General features: G+C 62.6%; 5 non-coding genes across 5 annotated transcripts; 2 read left to right on the top strand and 3 right to left on the bottom strand.

The window, feature by feature from the left end:
- The first annotated feature begins 182 nt into the window (after positions 1–182).
- On the top strand, positions 183–373 carry LOC119233213 (U2 spliceosomal RNA). Its single transcript, XR_005122358.1, has one exon. It is a non-coding gene; the product is annotated as a U2 spliceosomal RNA (small nuclear RNA).
- Positions 374–6,301: 5,928 nt separating this feature from the next.
- Positions 6,302–6,492, top strand: LOC119233209 (U2 spliceosomal RNA). Its single transcript, XR_005122354.1, has one exon. It is a non-coding gene; the product is annotated as a U2 spliceosomal RNA (small nuclear RNA).
- Positions 6,493–7,571: 1,079 nt separating this feature from the next.
- Positions 7,572–7,762, bottom strand: LOC119233208 (U2 spliceosomal RNA). The gene has a single exon (XR_005122353.1). It is a non-coding gene; the product is annotated as a U2 spliceosomal RNA (small nuclear RNA).
- A 5,925-nt stretch (positions 7,763–13,687) lies between these two features.
- Positions 13,688–13,878, bottom strand: LOC119233210 (U2 spliceosomal RNA). The gene has a single exon (XR_005122355.1). It is a non-coding gene; the product is annotated as a U2 spliceosomal RNA (small nuclear RNA).
- Positions 13,879–15,744: 1,866 nt separating this feature from the next.
- LOC119233211 (U2 spliceosomal RNA) lies at positions 15,745–15,935 on the bottom strand. The gene has a single exon (XR_005122356.1). It is a non-coding gene; the product is annotated as a U2 spliceosomal RNA (small nuclear RNA).
- Positions 15,936–17,359: the final 1,424 nt, after the last annotated feature.

Raw genomic sequence — 17,359 nt, 5'->3', positions numbered from 1 at the left:
CCGCGGAGCCGGTTCCCTCTCGAAGGCGGGCGGTGGGGCGGGGGCGCGAGGCCTGGAGTCCAGGGGCTCCCGGGCGCGCCCGGGAAGCCGGGGCGGTGGGCGCCGGAGGGCGGCGCGACGGGTCACCGTGAGTTGAAGGTGGGCGAGACGAGGAGGGCGAGGCGGCGGGCCGGCTGGCAGGCATCGCTTCTCGGCCTTTTGGCTAAGATCAAGTGTAGTATCTGTTCTTATCAGTTTAATATCTGATACGTCCTCTATCCGAGGACAATATATTAAACGGATTTTTGGAGCTGGGAGATGGAATAGGAGCTTGCTCCGTCCACTCCGCGCATTGACCTGGTATTGCAGTACCTCCAGGAACGGTGCACCCCCTCGGGGAACAAGCGGGTGCAAAAAAATAGAGAGACTCTCCTTATTGTTTTCGCCTTTCTCTTCTCGGTGGCTGCTGGCGTGTGGCCTTGCTCTGTTCTCTGCCTTGCCCTGAGGCCCACCGGGTTCTTTTAACGGGCCGCCGGGCTTCGCTGCCTGCTGTGCTGCTGCTCCTGCGGGCCCGGGGCCGCGCCGTTCCGGACGCACGCCTGGGCTGTGCGGCGAGGTAAGGTCGGCGTCTAGCTTTTGCCAAAAGACCATGCGTGTCGCTGAGGCTGCCGGGCGGCCCCTCTCGCAGGTGGAGAGAAGAGAAAGGTCCGACGCGAGCCCTTCCCTAACCTGAACTCCAGGGCCAGCTTAGCTTCCAAGAACTTGAGTTACTCCAGCACACGCACGAAGCATCCCCGGCACGAGGAGGAAAACGAGGGGCCGACCCCAGGCAGCCGGTGTGGCCGCCTGGAGTCTTCCGGGTTTTGGGCCTCTTGAGAGCAGCAGGGTTTTGTCTGGGGAGTCCTGCCCAGGCCTCGGCCCGGGACCCTTCCTGTTTCAACTTGGAAAAGCACGACGCGGGGGCCTCCCCTGTGGCGCAGCGGTTGAGCGCTGGGTTGCGAAGCTGCCCGCAGCCTCTGCAGCGCCGGTTCGATCCCCGGCTGCTCCCCGGCCACCGGGGGAGCGTCCCGCATGGCGCGCAGACCCCTCCTGCCGCCCGCTGCTCCCCTCAGCAGTGTACCTCGGTCCTTCTGCCTGCTCTGCTCCCCGCTCTGGCTCTGGTGAATTTTCTCACCCTCCCGCGCTTCTGACTGTACCCAGTGCTTGTATAAATAAATAATTAAATCTTTAAAAGACAAGCAAAGAAAAGCACGGCGCGGGGAGGGTGGGCCGCCGGCGCCCGAGCCTGGTGTATCTGTTCTTACCAGTTTAATGTCGGATGTGTCTCCTCGCAGAGGACGGGACAGCAGGTGGGGTTTTGGAGCAGGGAGTTTGGAAGAGGAGCCTGTTGCGTCCACGGCACGCACGGACCTGGCCCTGCAGCCCCTGCAGGGACGGTGCGGGGGCCCCCTCTCACTGCCGCGCTCTCCTCTGATGGGGAGCGGACGCTGCCTGTTCTCATACGGCCTCTACTCTTTCTGCGGGGCGTCCTGTGTGCGGACCCTGGCCCAGCCCCCCCGCACAGCCCGGAGGGCTGGAGAGCTCTTCCTGGAGAGCTCGCGCTCTCTTGCCGTGGGAGCCCATGTGCGGGTCTCCCCTGGCCTTTGACCTTGGAGCATTTTTCAAATCAGACTGAGGGACTTTGCTAAAGTGCCCATGTTACCGCTCTGCGCCTGGTGCTTTTACTGCATTAGCTCCTGCTTTGATGGAGGTGGCCTCTCCTGGTAACAGGCTCAGGTAAGTGAGTGCGGCCGACCGCCAGGTTCCTGGGCTCCTCGCCACTCAAGCCTGCTTGTCTCAAGTTGTGCACCCAGTCACTGAAGTCCTGCCCCTCCGACCACCCCTATGCCCAGGGTTTCTCTCTCTCTCTGTCTCTCTCTGTCTGTCTCTCTCTCTCTCACACTCACACACACCCCGCTTCCAGACTCTCACCCTGTTGGGCTCTCTGCACCCTTTTTTAAAAAAGCATTTATGGGCCTCCCCGGTGGCGCAGCGGTTGAGCGCTGGGTTGCAAAGCTGCCCGCAGCCTCTGCAGCGCCGGTTCGATCCCCGGCTGCTCCCCGGCCACCGGAGAAGGGTCCCACATGGCGCGCAGACCTCTCCTGCCACCCGCTGCTCCCCTCAGCAGTGTACTTCGGTCCTTCTGCCTGCACTGCTCCCCACTCTGGCTCGGTGAATTCTCTCACCCTCCTGCACTTCTGACTGTACCCAGTGCTTGTATAAATAAAATAAATCTTTAAAAAATAAATACATACATACATAAATAAATAAATAAATAAATAAATAAAATAAAAAGGCATTTATTTTGCATAGAACTGGTTTAGGCCAGAGGTGCAGGGGTGGGGTGGGGTGAGAGGATTCAGCAGACATAGCGGTGAGCAGAACAGGCAGATCTCCTGAAATACACAGCTGAGGGGAGCAGTCAGTGGGAGAGTCAGGAGAGGTCTGCTGCGTCATGTGGGTCAGCTCCCTGTCTGGGGATCGAACTTCTGTCACAGTGGCTGGCCATAGCTTGATAAGGCAGAGACTTAACCCCTGTGAGTGTTGGAGTGGGGGGAGAAGCTTTTTGTGAATCATTTATATAAGTAAACATGAAAGACAGTGGGAAATGGATTCATGAAAACTGACCTACGCATTTAAACACAGAAAACCCACGCTCTCTGTCCTGTCTCCCAGGCGTCCATGGACAACACCCGCCAAGCTGCAATGAACTGCTCGCTGTCATACCCGGCCTGTGACATTTTTAGAGACGTGACCAGGAAACTCTCCCTTGAGTTTCTAGGGCAGCCGGACTGCGGGGAAGTAAATATACGCGGACACCGGGAGAGAAGGGCTGGTGGGCAGAGTCTGATGGGGACAGTCCTCTGGCGCCAGCCTCCGGGTTGACGAGGGTGGCGGGTCGTGGGCCGCTGCACCCTTTCCGGCGCGGTGTGCCCGGGGGTGGCCGAAGCGCCCCCCTCCTTCCCCGCGCCCCTCGACGGCCTCCAGATCGCCTCGCGCCAAAGCGGCCTATTTCCGGGATGGCGGGTTCTGCGGCCTTCGCCTCCACAACCTCTCCCAAGCCCCCCGCACCCCAATCCTCACACCTGTTACCGAGACGCCCACGGTGAGCAGCCTCTCCTCGTCGTCCTCGTCGTCTTTTGTCTGGATGCGCCGAATGTTTTCACTTGCTCCTCTCGCGCGCTTGCGGTGCTCCTCGACGGCAGCCGCGGCCTGCGACGCTCCGCCGCGCTCCTTCACTGCCACGCGGCCGCCACCAGTGTGGCCGCCTCACGGGGTGTGGTGCCCCTCCCTGTCGGAGCGCGGCGGCCCCCCCATTCGCCTAGTTCTTATCGGTCACCAGCCTCCAGTCAGCCGGCCGGGTGCTCGGCACCAAGGGCCTCCGCCCACCCGACAGCCGCCGGCCCAGCGCGGTGGGGCGCGCGCGCGGAGCCGGGCTGGGCGCTCGTCCCGGGCTGGGGCAGCCTCGCCGCCTCGCCGCGCCGGGCCCGGGCCACGGGCGGCTGGGCGGGCGGCCTCACGAAGCCGTGTTCGCGGCTGATCACCCTCGGCGGCGATGCGGGCCGGGAGTGGCTTTCGGCGGGAGCCGAATCTGGAACGCACGCGAGGCGCTGGCTGGGACGGAGCGCCCTCCTCGCCTACCTTGATTTTTTTCCTGCAGCGCGTCGTCACCCCAGCGGAGGTCACCACCGCCGTTCGTTCCTGGCGGCCTTTGGCCGGACGGTGCCGCCAGGTTCCTAGGAGGGTGCGCCCCAAGGACCCGCGAGTCACCCCACCCGGCAGCGGCGGGGCGTTGCAGGGGAAAAGGTTTTCAGACTTTTCTGCCCTCCCACCACTCGGACTGCCCCGCCTGCTGGGGCACCTGCAGCTGTTACATTGTTGTGTTGTTTACGTCTGTGGGCCGCGGGAGCAGCGTTGAGACCGGCGTGGAGAGCAGCAGAAACAGGAGAGGAGAGAGGCGGGAGAGAAGGAGGGGCGAAAGAAGCCAGAGAAGCCCAGACAGAGTTGAAGACTTGGGGTGGGGGGAGGGGGGCTTGGAGGCCTGCGCGCCTCCTGCCTGCCGTGCACCTGGTTGCTGCAATGCGCGTCAAGCTCCATGAAAGCCTGAGGAAGCCACCGAGGGCGCCAAGGCTCTCCTTCACCCGTCTGCCGGCTCCCAGGTAACCTGCTCCGCGCCCTTCCTGCCCCCACAGTTGGCATAAGTCGACAGGATGATCCTATGCAGACGGGTGTGGAGCCCTCGGAAGACCTCAGGAGAGACTGAGGAGCAGACTGTGTTTGCCTGTGACTGCGCTGGACGTGTCACGGCAGCGCAGGTGGTGACCAGAGTCCGGGAGCTGCTGGAAGAGCTAGAGATGCTGCAGCACAGGAGGTGGACCGGGTCCGGGAGCTGCGAGGCAAGACCTCAAGTGGAGGAGGAGATGGCCCGCAAGGACCAGCCCATGACCCCTGAGGCAGCAGAATCGTTCGGGAAGAAGGGAAAAAAGACTGATGGACTTGGACTGACAATCCCGCCAGAAGGGAAGGTGGAGGAACTTTGGCAGGGTAATGTTAGGTTTTGGGGGCCCTGGGGGTGGGGGATGGTATGGCTTGTACACCCCAGGAGATGGGAATCTGGGGGTGGCCAGTGGGCCTTGATGGCCAAAAGCAGCCTGTGTACGGCCCAGCAGCTAGGCAGAGGGGGAAAAAAGCCAACACAGAAAGGCAAAAGCTGGTGCTGAGATTGGGGAGCCCTGAGCGGCTAAGAAGCCCGCCGAGTATGATGCTAAAGAAGGCCAGTGAGTCTCTTAAAATCACCTGTGGGTGATGCCCTGCTCACTGCTGAGTAAGGGTGAGGAGCTGAGGAACCCATCCTTGGGGGAGGGGTGGGGAATGTGGCTTGTGGTGGAGCCCACAGCCGAAGTGGGGACCCAGGAGAGGCCGCATGTGGAGCTTGTGTCCACGGATCCCCGGCCCACGTGCTTGTGCAGCGGGTTGGCCCGAGTGCAGGGGTCTGCGTGTGGCATTGGTGGCTACGAAAACGGAGTGTTGGAGCGACCGACCGCAGACAGAAAACCCTGAGGATTGGGCGATTACCCCCGAAGAGTACGGCATCCCGTCCTAGCGGGAGTGCATCCCGGGGGGTGGATGTGCTGTGTGGCTTGTGGCGACTGACCGGTGTGTAGAGTGTATAGAGTGTGTGGCAGAAACCCCCGAGGGCGTGGCTTGTAGGGTAAATGGGTTTCAGGCTTCTCTGCCCTCCCCCCGTTCGGATGGCCCCGCCTGACGGGGCACCCGCAGCTGTTACACGGTGGCGGTGTTCACGTCTGTGGGCCACGGGCGGCGCACTGAGACCGTCACTGCAGAGAAGCAGGAACAGCAGAGGAGCGGGAGAGAGAAGGGGCGCGAGAAGCCCAGAGTGAAGACTTGCCGGGGGCTCGGAGGCCTGCCCGCCTCCTGGCCCCCGCCCCCCCTCCCCCCCCCCCCGCCTGCCTGCCTGCCGTGCACCTGGTTGCTGCGAAGCACGTCAAGCTCTGTGAAAGCCTGAGGACGCCACCGCGGGCGCCAAGGCTCCTTCACCCGGCTGCCGGCTCCCGGGTAACCTGCCCCGCGCCCTTCCTGCCCCCACAGGCGTGTGTTCTCTTCACAGCGCTAAGCAAAGCAGTTTTGTGTGAAAGGTCCAAAAAGAGAGAGCGAGACTGGGCGGCCGGCCTCATCCCGTGCACGGCGGCGGGGCGCGGCGGGGCGCGGCGGGGCGCGGGGGCGTCCGGGGCGGGCGCGGCCCGCGCGAATCCTCCCGGCGCGGCCGCGCCTCGCTCGGGGCGAACGCGGAGAGACGGAAGGGACAGCGCAGGCCAGGGCAGGAAAGAAAGAGAGAGGAGGGCCGGGGAAGGCGGACGGACAGACAGAAACGTTGGGAAGTGGAGCCGCACAGGGGCGGCTCGCGTCTCTGTCCTTCGGGCTTTCGGGGGAAAGCGGGGCCGGAGAGGCGCGCCCGGGCGGCCCGCGCGTTTCCGCGGCAACGCGCGGGGGCGGTGCAGGCGAGCGCGAGGGGGCGGGCGCCTGGGCGGGGCATGCAAATTTGCAGCGGCCGGTTCGCCCGGCGGATATGGGAGCCCAAACGGGAAAGGCGTGAGAGCCCCAGGGGAGGGGGCGCGGCGGTCCAGAGCGTGCGGGTGGTGAGCGCCGCGGGCGCGCACGTGGCCGCGGGCGCGCGGGCGCCGGGTTGCGGGCGCGCGTCCCTCACCGTGAGTTAAAAGCCATGTGCGAGCGAGGGTGTCCGGGGCCCGCCGGGGGCAAGGTTATCGCTTCTCGGCCTTTTGGCTAAGATCAAGTGTAGTATCTGTTCTTATCAGTTTAATATCTGATACGTCCTCTATCCGAGGACAATATATTAAATGGATTTTTGGAACTGGGAGATGGAATAGGAGCTTGCTCCGTCCACTCCGCGCATCGACCTGGTATTGCAGTACCTCCAGGAACGGTGCACCCCTCTCGGGGAAACAATATGGTCTTAAAGGAAGGCTGCTGGCGTCTCGCTCACTGACTTCAGCTACAGCGAGAGGGAAACTCTTGGCCCTTTTCTGCTCCGGCTAGGAGGTCGTCGTTTTGTACTGGGGTTGCGGCTCGCCCCATCTTGCGGCCCCACGCACTGCGGTGGGGTGGTAGTTGGCCTAGGGATGACGGGTGCCTTTGTGCGTTCACTCTGTGTGCGTGTCTGTAGAGTAGATAGTAGCCTTTTCTCGTCTTACTACCCAACCCATACTGACCAGAGACTGGTAAGAAGTAAAGAATGTGCATCTAGCCTTTGCATCCCCACGGCCCAGTCTCTGCAAGAAGCGGGGGTTCCTATGAGCTGGCCTCGAACTGGCCACTCGTGGGCAACTCTGTTGGTGTCGGGAATTCCTGCTGCAGATAGCTTGAGTGTGTGCATAGACCTGCCACTCGTGGGCAACTGTGACTTATTTGATATCTGCCAATCACAGCGGACATTCCGGGACTACCTACTGAGACGAGACTATCCTGTAGCACGACCACGAGGCAGGCCCGGGATCGCCTAGGCTGCCGTTGACTTGATCACGTGACTAACTCCATCCGTGTTGGTGTCCAGATTACTGCCTGTGAGAACAGCTTTGCTGATGCAAATGTGCGATCACCAGGACCCTGTTCCTAATAAACCTTTGTCCCCATTTAATGCCTTCAAAAAATGGCACAAGAATTTCTGCTAAGGGTGGTGCAAGGGGTTGTCAACAGTACTATCAAGCTATCTGCAGCAGAGCAGTATTTGAATTTAACATAAACTTCAGGTCTATGCACACACTTAACGTTCCTCAGATCCCTTCACAGACAGACACGCACACAGAGTGAACGCACAAAGGCACCCGTCATCCCTAGGCCAACTACCACCCCACCGCAGTGCGTGGGGCCGCAAGATGGGGCGAGCCGCAACCCCAGTACAAAACGACGACCTCCTAGCCGGAGCAGAAAAGGGCCAAGAGTTTCCCTCTCGCTGTAGCTGAAGTCAGTGAGCGAGACGCCAGCAGCCTTCCTTTAAGACCATATTGTTTCCCCGAGAGGGGTGCACCGTTCCTGGAGGTACTGCAATACCAGGTCGATGCGCGGAGTGGACGGAGCAAGCTCCTATTCCATCTCCCAGTTCCAAAAATCCATTTAATATATTGTCCTCGGATAGAGGACGTATCAGATATTAAACTGATAAGAACAGATACTACACTTGATCTTAGCCAAAAGGCCGAGAAGCGATAACCTTGCCCCCGGCGGGCCCCGGACACCCTCGCTCGCACATGGCTTTTAACTCACGGTGAGGGACGCGCGCCCGCAACCCGGCGCCCGCGCGCCCGCGGCCACGTGCGCGCCCGCGGCGCTCACCACCCGCACGCTCTGGACCGCCGCGCCCCCTCCCCTGGGGCTCTCACGCCTTTCCCGTTTGGGCTCCCATATCCGCCGGGCGAACCGGCCGCTGCAAATTTGCATGCCCCGCCCAGGCGCCCGCCCCCTCGCGCTCGCCTGCACCGCCCCCGCGCGTTGCCGCGGAAACGCGCGGGCCGCCCGGGCGCGCCTCTCCGGCCCCGCTTTCCCCCGAAAGCCCGAAGGACAGAGACGCGAGCCGCCCCTGTGCGGCTCCACTTCCCAACGTTTCTGTCTGTCCGTCCGCCTTCCCCGGCCCTCCTCTCTCTTTCTTTCCTGCCCTGGCCTGCGCTGTCCCTTCCGTCTCTCCGCGTTCGCCCCGAGCGAGGCGCGGCCGCGCCGGGAGGATTCGCGCGGGCCGCGCCCGCCCCGGACGCCCCCGCGCCCCGCCGCGCCCCGCCGCGCCCCGCCGCCGTGCACGGGATGAGGCCGGCCGCCCAGTCTCGCTCTCTCTTTTTGGACCTTTCACACAAAACTGCTTTGCTTAGCGCTGTGAAGAGAACACACGCCTGTGGGGGCAGGAAGGGCGCGGGGCAGGTTACCCGGGAGCCGGCAGCCGGGTGAAGGAGCCTTGGCGCCCGCGGTGGCGTCCTCAGGCTTTCACAGAGCTTGACGTGCTTCGCAGCAACCAGGTGCACGGCAGGCAGGCAGGGGGGGGGGGGGGGGGGGGCGGGGGCCAGGAGGCGGGCAGGCCTCCGAGCCCCCGGCAAGTCTTCACTCTGGGCTTCTCGCGCCCCTTCTCTCTCCCGCTCCTCTGCTGTTCCTGCTTCTCTGCAGTGACGGTCTCAGTGCGCCGCCCGTGGCCCACAGACGTGAACACCGCCACCGTGTAACAGCTGCGGGTGCCCCGTCAGGCGGGGCCATCCGAACGGGGGGAGGGCAGAGAAGCCTGAAACCCATTTACCCTACAAGCCACGCCCTCGGGGGTTTCTGCCACACACTCTATACACTCTACACACCGGTCAGTCGCCACAAGCCACACAGCACATCCACCCCCCGGGATGCACTCCCGCTAGGACGGGATGCCGTACTCTTCGGGGGTAATCGCCCAATCCTCAGGGTTTTCTGTCTGCGGTCGGTCGCTCCAACACTCCGTTTTCGTAGCCACCAATGCCACACGCAGACCCCTGCACTCGGGCCAACCCGCTGCACAAGCACGTGGGCCGGGGATCCGTGGACACAAGCTCCACATGCGGCCTCTCCTGGGTCCCCACTTCGGCTGTGGGCTCCACCACAAGCCACATTCCCCACCCCTCCCCCAAGGATGGGTTCCTCAGCTCCTCACCCTTACTCAGCAGTGAGCAGGGCATCACCCACAGGTGATTTTAAGAGACTCACTGGCCTTCTTTAGCATCATACTCGGCGGGCTTCTTAGCCGCTCAGGGCTCCCCAATCTCAGCACCAGCTTTTGCCTTTCTGTGTTGGCTTTTTTCCCCCTCTGCCTAGCTGCTGGGCCGTACACAGGCTGCTTTTGGCCATCAAGGCCCACTGGCCACCCCCAGATTCCCATCTCCTGGGGTGTACAAGCCATACCATCCCCCACCCCCAGGGCCCCCAAAACCTAACATTACCCTGCCAAAGTTCCTCCACCTTCCCTTCTGGCGGGATTGTCAGTCCAAGTCCATCAGTCTTTTTTCCCTTCTTCCCGAACGATTCTGCTGCCTCAGGGGTCATGGGCTGGTCCTTGCGGGCCATCTCCTCCTCCACTTGAGGTCTTGCCTCGCAGCTCCCGGACCCGGTCCACCTCCTGTGCTGCAGCATCTCTAGCTCTTCCAGCAGCTCCCGGACTCTGGTCACCACCTGCGCTGCCGTGACACGTCCAGCGCAGTCACAGGCAAACACAGTCTGCTCCTCAGTCTCTCCTGAGGTCTTCCGAGGGCTCCACACCCGTCTGCATAGGATCATCCTGTCGACTTATGCCAACTGTGGGGGCAGGAAGGGCGCGGAGCAGGTTACCTGGGAGCCGGCAGACGGGTGAAGGAGAGCCTTGGCGCCCTCGGTGGCTTCCTCAGGCTTTCATGGAGCTTGACGCGCATTGCAGCAACCAGGTGCACGGCAGGCAGGAGGCGCGCAGGCCTCCAAGCCCCCCTCCCCCCACCCCCAAGTCTTCAACTCTGTCTGGGCTTCTCTGGCTTCTTTCGCCCCTCCTTCTCTCCCGCCTCTCTCCTCTCCTGTTTCTGCTGCTCTCCACGCCGGTCTCAACGCTGCTCCCGCGGCCCACAGACGTAAACAACACAACAATGTAACAGCTGCAGGTGCCCCAGCAGGCGGGGCAGTCCGAGTGGTGGGAGGGCAGAAAAGTCTGAAAACCTTTTCCCCTGCAACGCCCCGCCGCTGCCGGGTGGGGTGACTCGCGGGTCCTTGGGGCGCACCCTCCTAGGAACCTGGCGGCACCGTCCGGCCAAAGGCCGCCAGGAACGAACGGCGGTGGTGACCTCCGCTGGGGTGACGACGCGCTGCAGGAAAAAATCAAGGTAGGCGAGGAGGGCGCTCCGTCCCAGCCAGCGCCTCGCGTGCGTTCCAGATTCGGCTCCCGCCGAAAGCCACTCCCGGCCCGCATCGCCGCCGAGGGTGATCAGCCGCGAACACGGCTTCGTGAGGCCGCCCGCCCAGCCGCCCGTGGCCCGGGCCCGGCGCGGCGAGGCGGCGAGGCTGCCCCAGCCCGGGACGAGCGCCCAGCCCGGCTCCGCGCGCGCGCCCCACCGCGCTGGGCCGGCGGCTGTCGGGTGGGCGGAGGCCCTTGGTGCCGAGCACCCGGCCGGCTGACTGGAGGCTGGTGACCGATAAGAACTAGGCGAATGGGGGGGCCGCCGCGCTCCGACAGGGAGGGGCACCACACCCCGTGAGGCGGCCACACTGGTGGCGGCCGCGTGGCAGTGAAGGAGCGCGGCGGAGCGTCGCAGGCCGCGGCTGCCGTCGAGGAGCACCGCAAGCGCGCGAGAGGAGCAAGTGAAAACATTCGGCGCATCCAGACAAAAGACGACGAGGACGACGAGGAGAGGCTGCTCACCGTGGGCGTCTCGGTAACAGGTGTGAGGATTGGGGTGCGGGGGGCTTGGGAGAGGTTGTGGAGGCGAAGGCCGCAGAACCCGCCATCCCGGAAATAGGCCGCTTTGGCGCGAGGCGATCTGGAGGCCGTCGAGGGGCGCGGGGAAGGAGGGGGGCGCTTCGGCCACCCCCGGGCACACCGCGCCGGAAAGGGTGCAGCGGCCCACGACCCGCCACCCTCGTCAACCCGGAGGCTGGCGCCAGAGGACTGTCCCCATCAGACTCTGCCCACCAGCCCTTCTCTCCCGGTGTCCGCGTATATTTACTTCCCCGCAGTCCGGCTGCCCTAGAAACTCAAGGGAGAGTTTCCTGGTCACGTCTCTAAAAATGTCACAGGCCGGGTATGACAGCGAGCAGTTCATTGCAGCTTGGCGGGTGTTGTCCATGGACGCCTGGGAGACAGGACAGAGAGCGTGGGTTTTCTGTGTTTAAATGCGTAGGTCAGTTTTCATGAATCCATTTCCCACTGTCTTTCATGTTTACTTATATAAATGATTCACAAAAAGCTTCTCCCCCCACTCCAACACTCACAGGGGTTAAGTCTCTGCCTTATCAAGCTATGGCCAGCCACTGTGACAGAAGTTCGATCCCCAGACAGGGAGCTGACCCACATGACGCAGCAGACCTCTCCTGACTCTCCCACTGACTGCTCCCCTCAGCTGTGTATTTCAGGAGATCTGCCTGTTCTGCTCACCGCTATGTCTGCTGAATCCTCTCACCCCACCCCACCCCTGCACCTCTGGCCTAAACCAGTTCTATGCAAAATAAATGCCTTTTTATTTTATTTATTTATTTATTTATTTATTTATGTATGTATGTATTTATTTTTTAAAGATTTATTTTATTTATACAAGCACTGGGTACAGTCAGAAGTGCAGGAGGGTGAGAGAATTCACCGAGCCAGAGTGGGGAGCAGTGCAGGCAGAAGGACCGAAGTACACTGCTGAGGGGAGCAGCGGGTGGCAGGAGAGGTCTGCGCGCCATGTGGGACCCTTCTCCGGTGGCCGGGGAGCAGCCGGGGATCGAACCGGCGCTGCAGAGGCTGCGGGCAGCTTTGCAACCCAGCGCTCAACCGCTGCGCCACCGGGGAGGCCCATAAATGCTTTTTTAAAAAAGGGTGCAGAGAGCCCAACAGGGTGAGAGTCTGGAAGCGGGGTGTGTGTGAGTGTGAGAGAGAGAGAGACAGACAGAGAGAGACAGAGAGAGAGAGAAACCCTGGGCATAGGGGTGGTCGGAGGGGCAGGACTTCAGTGACTGGGTGCACAACTTGAGACAAGCAGGCTTGAGTGGCGAGGAGCCCAGGAACCTGGCGGTCGGCCGCACTCACTTACCTGAGCCTGTTACCAGGAGAGGCCACCTCCATCAAAGCAGGAGCTAATGCAGTAAAAGCACCAGGCGCAGAGCGGTAACATGGGCACTTTAGCAAAGTCCCTCAGTCTGATTTGAAAAATGCTCCAAGGTCAAAGGCCAGGGGAGACCCGCACATGGGCTCCCACGGCAAGAGAGCGCGAGCTCTCCAGGAAGAGCTCTCCAGCCCTCCGGGCTGTGCGGGGGGGCTGGGCCAGGGTCCGCACACAGGACGCCCCGCAGAAAGAGTAGAGGCCGTATGAGAACAGGCAGCGTCCGCTCCCCATCAGAGGAGAGCGCGGCAGTGAGAGGGGGCCCCCGCACCGTCCCTGCAGGGGCTGCAGGGCCAGGTCCGTGCGTGCCGTGGACGCAACAGGCTCCTCTTCCAAACTCCCTGCTCCAAAACCCCACCTGCTGTCCCGTCCTCTGCGAGGAGACACATCCGACATTAAACTGGTAAGAACAGATACACCAGGCTCGGGCGCCGGCGGCCCACCCTCCCCGCGCCGTGCTTTTCTTTGCTTGTCTTTTAAAGATTTAATTATTTATTTATACAAGCACTGGGTACAGTCAGAAGCGCGGGAGGGTGAGAAAATTCACCAGAGCCAGAGCGGGGAGCAGAGCAGGCAGAAGGACCGAGGTACACTGCTGAGGGGAGCAGCGGGCGGCAGGAGGGGTCTGCGCGCCATGCGGGACGCTCCCCCGGTGGCCGGGGAGCAGCCGGGGATCGAACCGGCGCTGCAGAGGCTGCGGGCAGCTTCGCAACCCAGCGCTCAACCGCTGCGCCACAGGGGAGGCCCCCGCGTCGTGCTTTTCCAAGTTGAAACAGGAAGGGTCCCGGGCCGAGGCCTGGGCAGGACTCCCCAGACAAAACCCTGCTGCTCTCAAGAGGCCCAAAACCCGGAAGACTCCAGGCGGCCACACCGGCTGCCTGGGGTCGGCCCCTCGTTTTCCTCCTCGTGCCGGGGATGCTTCGTGCGTGTGCTGGAGTAACTCAAGTTCTTGGAAGCTAAGCTGGCCCTGGAGTTCAGGTTAGGGAAGGGCTCGCGTCGGACCTTTCTCTTCTCTCCACCTGCGAGAGGGGCCGCCCGGCAGCCTCAGCGACACGCATGGTCTTTTGGCAAAAGCTAGACGCCGACCTTACCTCGCCGCACAGCCCAGGCGTGCGTCCGGAACGGCGCGGCCCCGGGCCCGCAGGAGCAGCAGCACAGCAGGCAGCGAAGCCCGGCGGCCCGTTAAAAGAACCCGGTGGGCCTCAGGGCAAGGCAGAGAACAGAGCAAGGCCACACGCCAGCAGCCACCGAGAAGAGAAAGGCGAAAACAATAAGGAGAGTCTCTCTATTTTTTTGCACCCGCTTGTTCCCCGAGGGGGTGCACCGTTCCTGGAGGTACTGCAATACCAGGTCGATGCGCGGAGTGGACGGAGCAAGCTCCTATTCCATCTCCCAGCTCCAAAAATCCGTTTAATATATTGTCCTCGGATAGAGGACGTATCAGATATTAAACTGATAAGAACAGATACTACACTTGATCTTAGCCAAAAGGCCGAGAAGCGATGCCTGCCAGCCGGCCCGCCTCCTCGCCCTCCTCGTCTCGCCCACCTTCAACTCACGGTGACCCGTCGCGCCGCCCTCCGGCGCCCACCGCCCCGGCTTCCCGGGCGCGCCCGGGAGCCCCTGGACTCCAGGCCTCGCGCCCCCGCCCCACCGCCCGCCTTCGAGAGGGAACCGGCTCCGCGGCGGCGGGACTCGGGCTCTCCCGGGCGGAACCGCGCTTGAAATTTACATGCCCCGCCCACCCGAGGGGCGTGGCCACGGCGCGGCGGCCCCGCCTCGCGCCCGCCCCCGAGCTCGCGGTAGGAGGGGTGCTTGCAGGGGTGCTTGCAGGGGTGGCGGGGGACTCCGGCGGCTGGAGAGGGAGTTGGGAGAGGAGAGAGGCCGCGGGTCGAGGACGGGGGGCGGGGGTGGGGTGGGCGTGGGGCGTCGAGCGCCCCTTTGCACGCCGAGAGAACATACCGGACCTGAGCTGTTTTCCTCTCCCTTCCCAACCCTCCCCCCACCCCCTACTGTGTGGTTGCTCTTCACTTCCAGGACCTTGGTTTTTGAGGCCCGGACAATCAGACCCTTCTTTCTTTCTAATGGGAATTACTTATTTCATTGCGGTAATGTTGGTTTCCAACACTGCAGGTTTAGGGATGTGTGCTGATACGGCGATGCGGCTTCAGGTGGATCCACCGCACCGCACCGATAACCCTCCACCATAGCCTCCCCTTCCAAGGTAAGCTGGGACAGTTGTTACCCCACTGGGATGAGACTTGCAAGTAGGGGCTTCCTGGAATGTGGGGCTTGGAGTGTTAAAACCGGCAAAGTCTTGGACAGATGGGGAGGTGGTTACCCTGGCATTCTGCGCCCTCAGGTCTCTGGACTCCCCGCCATCACCCCCACTCTGAACACATGAGTTGCCTGTGACGTGATGTGCAGCCCTGGGCAGGTAAGAAGGGACCACGCAGCCTTCTCTTCTTGCCTGCGAGGAGAGTCCAGCCCAGGGCCAGAGCTGAGATTCCCAGCCAAATGGCCACCGGGCGGGACGGGGGAGGCCGGTGAGAGGCACCAAACGCCTGGGGCTCCACTCGCCTGTGACATGGACTGACTCAGAAGTTCCGGGAGGGGAGCCCGGCAGCCTGTGTCCTAGCAGATCCTCTTGATGATTCTAATGTCCTGTCCACTTTGGAGAACCACGGTTTGAAGGTGGTCGTCTCGCCTGCTCCTCCGGGGTCGCGAGCCAACATGGGGAGCTGGGCAGAGAACTCTGAAATGAAAACGCCCACGTCAAGCAAGGTTGCTGGGAATGCGCCCACCAGCCTGGAGCCTGGGCACAGGCCTTTGTGTTTCCTTAGGAGCGAGGGCCTGCCCGCCCCCCGCCCCCCGCCCCCCGCCCCCGCGTGTCTGTGCGCCTGACTCAGCACTAAAAGCAAGGTGCCAGTCTCATCACCCCCGCCCCCGACCCCAGTTGCGCCTCCGAAAAGCCGGTTCCCTGGTCGTAGCTTTTGAGCAGCGACCTCCGGTTCCTCGATTCCCTCGAGTGTTTAGGCTGCACGTGCACCCCGTGTGCATGAGCAGACTTGGGTGTGCAAGGAGGAAGGTTGGGTGCTGTGGACCACCTTAAGGCCTGTGAGAACAAGGCAGGACTGGGGCCTGAATGCTGCCCCACTTTAGCACCGCGGCCGGGCAACGTGGAGAGTAAACCCGCCCTACTAGCCCTTCGTCCCGCTGAAAGAAAACGAAAGCGCTTTCCCATCTAAGGAGAGCGAGAACTCGCAGCAGCCACAGCAGCTCGCTCCTCGGGAGACCAACCCCCCAAACGCAGCTGGAAAACAGCTTGTGTTGAGACTAAGTTCTGATTTTTTCACCCGCTTGTTCCCCGAGGGGGTGCACCGTTCCTGGAGGTACTGCAATACCAGGTCGATGCGCGGAGTGGACGGAGCAAGCTCCTATTCCATCTCCCAGCTCCAAAAATCCGTTTAATATGTTGTCCTCGGATAGAGGACGTATCAGATATTAAACTGATAAGAACAGATACTACACTTGATCTTAGCCAAAAGGCCGAGAAGCGATGCCAGCCAGCCGGCCCGCCTCCTCGCCCTCCTCGTCTCGCCCACCTTCAACTCACGGTGACCCGTCGCGCCGCCCTCCGGCGCCCACCGCCCCGGCTTCCCGGGCGCGCCCGGGAGCCCCTGGACTCCAGGCCTCGCGCCCCCGCCCCACCGCCCGCCTTCGAGAGGGAACCGGCTCCGCGGCGGCGGGGCTCGGGCGCTCCCGGGCGGAACCGCGCTTGAAATTTACATGCCCCGCCCACCCGGGGGCGTGGCCACGGCGCGGCGGCCCCGCCTCGCGCCCGCCCCCGAGTAGCCGGGGTAGCGGGCCCCGCAGTGGCTGGACGCGAGAAAAGGAGGCGCCCTTCCTGCTGGAGCTGAAAAGTGTTTTTCTTCTGACGTGGTTGCACCCCGCACGCGCCCAGAGACCGTGGGCGGAGGGAGCGGTGGCTGGTGGATAATCGGGCCCCGAAGCGGCGTCCCTGAGGTGGTCCCCGGGAGACGAGAGGCAGCCGGATCCCTGTCCGCAGAGGTCGGGGCTGCTGCGCCGTGTTTCTGACAGTGGCGCGTCAGGCCTGGAAACCCAAGATGGGTTAGGACCTCCTGAGAAGGACGCACGGAGGTGCAGTTGGGCACGGGCGGGCGAGTGCCCCCCCGCAGGCGCCGGGCATCCCGGGCTGAGACAGCGTGTGTGCTGGAGAGCAGGTTTCTTTTCTTTTCTTAAAGACTGATTTATTTATGCATACAAGAGCTGGGGTGCAGGCCAGAGGAGCGCGTGGTGAGAGGATTCACCAGAGACAGAGTGGGGAGCAGAACAGGCGGACTGACTGAAATATACTGCTGGGGGGAGCAGCGGGCGAGGCAGGAGAGGTCTGCTGCGCCATGGGGGTAGCTCCCTGGCTGCCCGGGAATTGCACTCGTGCTGCTGTGGCTGCGGACAGTTCCATAGGTTGTGTCTTAACCCCTTGCGCCACCAGGGAGGCCCCTGGACCGCAGGCAGATGGCCACCGATACCCTAGACTGGAGAGCTCCCCAACTTACTGAGCGCCCTGCCTGCCTTCCCTTTGTGGTCTTTCAGCAACACCAGACAGAGGGTGTTGCTCGTATCCTGTTTGACAGCTGAGGCCGCTGAGGCTGAGCTCCCCACTTCCTGAGCGCTCTTGCTCTTGCTCTTCCTCCTCCCGCAGCATTAAGGGGACTCTGAGGCCCTGGCTGATTCACAGCTTTCCTACCTGCGGATCCTTATTCCGTCCACCCTGTGGGGAAAGTGGGTCAGGGATTTTGATGCCCGTTGAGCAGAGAAGAAAACTGAGCTTCAGACAGGACATTCCAATTAACCCAAAACTTTCGGGGGGCCGGAATTCAAGAACCTTAAGCGGGTTGCTGAGTACAGGCGTGGGGAGTTGGCCCTGCTGGCCGCACGTGAGGCGCGTGGGGACCGGTCTG

This window comes from Talpa occidentalis, unplaced genomic scaffold, assembly GCF_014898055.3.
Source record: "Talpa occidentalis isolate TD23 unplaced genomic scaffold, MPIMG_talOcc4v2.1 talOcc4.7, whole genome shotgun sequence".
In the NCBI taxonomy this organism is placed as follows: domain Eukaryota; kingdom Metazoa; phylum Chordata; class Mammalia; order Eulipotyphla; family Talpidae; genus Talpa; species Talpa occidentalis.
This window is presented reverse-complemented; position numbering and strand designations above follow the sequence as displayed.